This window comes from Diaphorina citri, unplaced genomic scaffold (genome assembly GCF_000475195.1).
Source record: "Diaphorina citri unplaced genomic scaffold, Diaci psyllid genome assembly version 1.1 scaffold24115, whole genome shotgun sequence".
Classification (NCBI taxonomy): Eukaryota; Metazoa; Arthropoda; class Insecta; order Hemiptera; family Psyllidae; genus Diaphorina; species Diaphorina citri.
The window spans coordinates 1-6103 of NW_007401456.1; the positions used below are offsets into that span (position 1 = coordinate 1).

Consider the following 6103-nt stretch of genomic DNA (forward strand, 5'->3'; position numbering starts at 1 on the left):
ACTCGTTTCCCACTCCATCTAATTGTTGGTTGGGTGGAAGAGCTCACTTTGTAAAAAGATTAACAAGACTCTTGAGGTCAAAGTCCTAGAACAAATAAATGAAAATTTTATCTTTCTCCACTTCTCACTTACTCTTCTCCCACTCTTCTAACTCTTTTTCTCCATTTTTACTTACTTACTGCCGTGGCATCTCAGACCGGAGTTGATCCATTGCCTCGACAAGCTTCCTCCTCCAAATGGCCCTGTCTCCCCAATCTGCCTCCCGTAGACCCGTGCTTTGCATGACCTCGTTGACTGAGTCAATCCAACTGATTCTGGGTCTGCCTGGGAGTCTTCTGCCTTGCACCTCTCCAACCAATACATCTCTAGCGAGTTCGTTGCTACCTCGCATCATATTTTCTCCATAAACATCGTAAATTAAGCACTACCACCTATTTTAACTCGTATGTAAGTATTACTAATAGTTTCCTTGTTTTTAGATAATTTTTATATTCACACAAATACATTTTATTTTGTACTAATTTTATACAATGCTTTTTTTTTAATGTGTTTTATTTAAAGAGGAGGTTAACAATAACAATTCTTATTTATTGCCCATTTTCTATCCTTTTACGATTTACCTATCCAATTCATACCATTTAAAGAAGGGGGGAAATCGATCACAACGGTTTTTGTCTCGGGAGAGGAGGGATTGAAGATCAATGAGGCAAGTGTCAATAGGTATTTACTTGTCAAACCTGGGGTTATACTGAGGGTATTTACTTGTCAAACCTGGGGTGATACTGAGGGTATTTACTTGTCAAACCTGGGGTGATACTGAGGGTATTTACTTGTCAAACCTGGGGTGATACTGAGGGTATTTACTTGTCAAACCTGGGGTGATACTGAGGGTATTTACTTGTCAAACCTGGGGTGATACTGAGGGTATTTACTTGTCAAACCTGGGGTGATACTGAGGGTATTTACTTGTCAAACCTGGGGTGATACTGAGGGTATTTACTTGTCAAACCTGGGGTGATACTGAGGGTATTTACTTGTCAAACCTGGGGTGATACTGAGGGTATTTACTTGTCAAACCTGGGGTGATACTGAGGGTATTTACTTGTCAAACCTGGGGTGATACTGAGGGTATTTACTTGTCAAACCTGGGGTGATACTGAGGGTATTTACTTGTCAAACCTGGGGTGATACTGAGGGTATTTACTTGTCAAACCTGGGGTGATACTGAGGGTATTTACTTGTCAAACCTGGGGTGATACTGAGGGTATTTACTTGTCAAACCTGGGGTGATACTGAGGGTATTTACTTGTCAAACCTGGGGTGATACTGAGGGTATTTACTTGTCAAACCTGGGGTGATACTGAGGGTATTTACTTGTCAAACCTGGGGTGATACTGAGGGTATTTACTTGTCAAACCTGGGGTGATACTGAGGGTATTTACTTGTCAAACCTGGGGTGATACTGAGGGTATTTACTTGTCAAACCTGGGGTGATACTGAGGGTATTTACTTGTCAAACCTGGGGTGATACTGAGGGTATTTACTTGTCAAACCTGGGGTGATACTGAGGGTATTTACTTGTCAAACCTGGGGTGATACTGAGGGTATTTACTTGTCAAACCTGGGGTGATACTGAGGGTATTTACTTGTCAAACCTGGGGTGATACTGAGGGTATTTACTTGTCAAACCTGGGGTGATACTGAGGGTATTTACTTGTCAAACCTGGGGTGATACTGAGGGTATTTACTTGTCAAACCTGGGGTGATACTGAGGGTATTTACTTGTCAAACCTGGGGTGATACTGAGGGTATTTACTTGTCAAACCTGGGGTGATACTGAGGGTATTTACTTGTCAAACCTGGGGTGATACTGAGGGTATTTACTTGTCAAACCTGGGGTGATACTGAGGGTATTTACTTGTCAAACCTGGGGTGATACTGAGGGTATTTACTTGTCAAACCTGGGGTGATACTGAGGGTATTTACTTGTCAAACCTGGGGTGATACTGAGGGTATTTACTTGTCAAACCTGGGGTGATACTGAGGGTATTTACTTGTCAAACCTGGGGTGATACTGAGGGTATTTACTTGTCAAACCTGGGGTGATACTGAGGGTATTTACTTGTCAAACCTGGGGTGATACTGAGGGTATTTACTTGTCAAACCTGGGGTGATACTGAGGGTATTTACTTGTCAAACCTGGGGTGATACTGAGGGTATTTACTTGTCAAACCTGGGGTGATACTGAGGGTATTTACTTGTCAAACCTGGGGTGATACTGAGGGTATTTACTTGTCAAACCTGGGGTGATACTGAGGGTATTTACTTGTCAAACCTGGGGTGATACTGAGGGTATTTACTTGTCAAACCTGGGGTGATACTGAGGGTATTTACTTGTCAAACCTGGGGTGATACTGAGGGTATTTACTTGTCAAACCTGGGGTGATACTGAGGGTATTTACTTGTCAAACCTGGGGTGATACTGAGGGTATTTACTTGTCAAACCTGGGGTGATACTGAGGGTATTTACTTGTCAAACCTGGGGTGATACTGAGGGTATTTACTTGTCAAACCTGGGGTGATACTGAGGGTATTTACTTGTCAAACCTGGGGTGATACTGAGGGTATTTACTTGTCAAACCTGGGGTGATACTGAGGGTATTTACTTGTCAAACCTGGGGTGATACTGAGGGTATTTACTTGTCAAACCTGGGGTGATACTGAGGGTATTTACTTGTCAAACCTGGGGTGATACTGAGGGTATTTACTTGTCAAACCTGGGGTGATACTGAGGGTATTTACTTGTCAAACCTGGGGTGATACTGAGGGTATTTACTTGTCAAACCTGGGGTGATACTGAGGGTATTTACTTGTCAAACCTGGGGTGATACTGAGGGTATTTACTTGTCAAACCTGGGGTGATACTGAGGGTATTTACTTGTCAAACCTGGGGTGATACTGAGGGTATTTACTTGTCAAACCTGGGGTGATACTGAGGGTATTTACTTGTCAAACCTGGGGTGATACTGAGGGTATTTACTTGTCAAACCTGGGGTGATACTGAGGGTATTTACTTGTCAAACCTGGGGTGATACTGAGGGTATTTACTTGTCAAACCTGGGGTGATACTGAGGGTATTTACTTGTCAAACCTGGGGTGATACTGAGGGTATTTACTTGTCAAACCTGGGGTGATACTGAGGGTATTTACTTGTCAAACCTGGGGTGATACTGAGGGTATTTACTTGTCAAACCTGGGGTGATACTGAGGGTATTTACTTGTCAAACCTGGGGTGATACTGAGGGTATTTACTTGTCAAACCTGGGGTGATACTGAGGGTATTTACTTGTCAAACCTGGGGTGATACTGAGGGTATTTACTTGTCAAACCTGGGGTGATACTGAGGGTATTTACTTGTCAAACCTGGGGTGATACTGAGGGTATTTACTTGTCAAACCTGGGGTGATACTGAGGGTATTTACTTGTCAAACCTGGGGTGATACTGAGGGTATTTACTTGTCAAACCTGGGGTGATACTGAGGGTATTTACTTGTCAAACCTGGGGTGATACTGAGGGTATTTACTTGTCAAACCTGGGGTGATACTGAGGGTATTTACTTGTCAAACCTGGGGTGATACTGAGGGTATTTACTTGTCAAACCTGGGGTGATACTGAGGGTATTTACTTGTCAAACCTGGGGTGATACTGAGGGTATTTACTTGTCAAACCTGGGGTGATACTGAGGGTATTTACTTGTCAAACCTGGGGTGATACTGAGGGTATTTACTTGTCAAACCTGGGGTGATACTGAGGGTATTTACTTGTCAAACCTGGGGTGATACTGAGGGTATTTACTTGTCAAACCTGGGGTGATACTGAGGGTATTTACTTGTCAAACCTGGGGTGATACTGAGGGTATTTACTTGTCAAACCTGGGGTGATACTGAGGGTATTTACTTGTCAAACCTGGGGTGATACTGAGGGTATTTACTTGTCAAACCTGGGGTGATACTGAGGGTATTTACTTGTCAAACCTGGGGTGATACTGAGGGTATTTACTTGTCAAACCTGGGGTGATACTGAGGGTATTTACTTGTCAAACCTGGGGTGATACTGAGGGTATTTACTTGTCAAACCTGGGGTGATACTGAGGGTATTTACTTGTCAAACCTGGGGTGATACTGAGGGTATTTACTTGTCAAACCTGGGGTGATACTGAGGGTATTTACTTGTCAAACCTGGGGTGATACTGAGGGTATTTACTTGTCAAACCTGGGGTGATACTGAGGGTATTTACTTGTCAAACCTGGGGTGATACTGAGGGTATTTACTTGTCAAACCTGGGGTGATACTGAGGGTATTTACTTGTCAAACCTGGGGTGATACTGAGGGTATTTACTTGTCAAACCTGGGGTGATACTGAGGGTATTTACTTGTCAAACCTGGGGTGATACTGAGGGTATTTACTTGTCAAACCTGGGGTGATACTGAGGGTATTTACTTGTCAAACCTGGGGTGATACTGAGGGTATTTACTTGTCAAACCTGGGGTGATACTGAGGGTATTTACTTGTCAAACCTGGGGTGATACTGAGGGTATTTACTTGTCAAACCTGGGGTGATACTGAGGGTATTTACTTGTCAAACCTGGGGTGATACTGAGGGTATTTACTTGTCAAACCTGGGGTGATACTGAGGGTATTTACTTGTCAAACCTGGGGTGATACTGAGGGTATTTACTTGTCAAACCTGGGGTGATACTGAGGGTATTTACTTGTCAAACCTGGGGTGATACTGAGGGTATTTACTTGTCAAACCTGGGGTGATACTGAGGGTATTTACTTGTCAAACCTGGGGTGATACTGAGGGTATTTACTTGTCAAACCTGGGGTGATACTGAGGGTATTTACTTGTCAAACCTGGGGTGATACTGAGGGTATTTACTTGTCAAACCTGGGGTGATACTGAGGGTATTTACTTGTCAAACCTGGGGTGATACTGAGGGTATTTACTTGTCAAACCTGGGGTGATACTGAGGGTATTTACTTGTCAAACCTGGGGTGATACTGAGGGTATTTACTTGTCAAACCTGGGGTGATACTGAGGGTATTTACTTGTCAAACCTGGGGTGATACTGAGGGTATTTACTTGTCAAACCTGGGGTGATACTGAGGGTATTTACTTGTCAAACCTGGGGTGATACTGAGGGTATTTACTTGTCAAACCTGGGGTGATACTGAGGGTATTTACTTGTCAAACCTGGGGTGATACTGAGGGTATTTACTTGTCAAACCTGGGGTGATACTGAGGGTATTTACTTGTCAAACCTGGGGTGATACTGAGGGTATTTACTTGTCAAACCTGGGGTGATACTGAGGGTATTTACTTGTCAAACCTGGGGTGATACTGAGGGTATTTACTTGTCAAACCTGGGGTGATACTGAGGGTATTTACTTGTCAAACCTGGGGTGATACTGAGGGTATTTACTTGTCAAACCTGGGGTGATACTGAGGGTATTTACTTGTCAAACCTGGGGTGATACTGAGGGTATTTACTTGTCAAACCTGGGGTGATACTGAGGGTATTTACTTGTCAAACCTGGGGTGATACTGAGGGTATTTACTTGTCAAACCTGGGGTGATACTGAGGGTATTTACTTGTCAAACCTGGGGTGATACTGAGGGTATTTACTTGTCAAACCTGGGGTGATACTGAGGGTATTTACTTGTCAAACCTGGGGTTATACTGAGGGTATTTACTTGTCAAATCTGGGGTTATACTGAGGGTATTTACTTGTCAAACCTGGGGTGATACTGAGGGTATTTACTTGTCAAACCTGGGATTATACTGAGGGCCAGGCGGGGGCCTCCTGTCATACAATCATCTATGGAAGAACCCCTGAGACTGAGGACCACTAGGGGGCATATTCCACTGACCAGGGCCCGGAACAGGCGGTGGTCCTTCCTGTGTAAACGGGGGTGGGGGCCCAAATGGCGGCCCAGGGCCTACAGGGGGCGAAAAGAACGGGGGAGGAGTTGGGGTTGGGCCGAATCCATGGGGAGGGACTGGGGGCGTGAGGTATGGGTTGAACCCTGGCTGGCC

General features: G+C 44.2%; 1 long non-coding RNA gene across 1 annotated transcript; it reads right to left on the minus strand.

The window, feature by feature from the left end:
* Nucleotides 1-134: 134 nt before the first annotated feature.
* LOC113473309 lies at nucleotides 135-6094 on the minus strand. The gene is made up of 2 exons (XR_003395318.1): nucleotides 5804-6094; nucleotides 135-737 (listed from the first exon to the last, which is right to left on the minus strand). It is a non-coding gene; the product is annotated as an uncharacterized LOC113473309 (long non-coding RNA).
* Nucleotides 6095-6103: the final 9 nt, after the last annotated feature.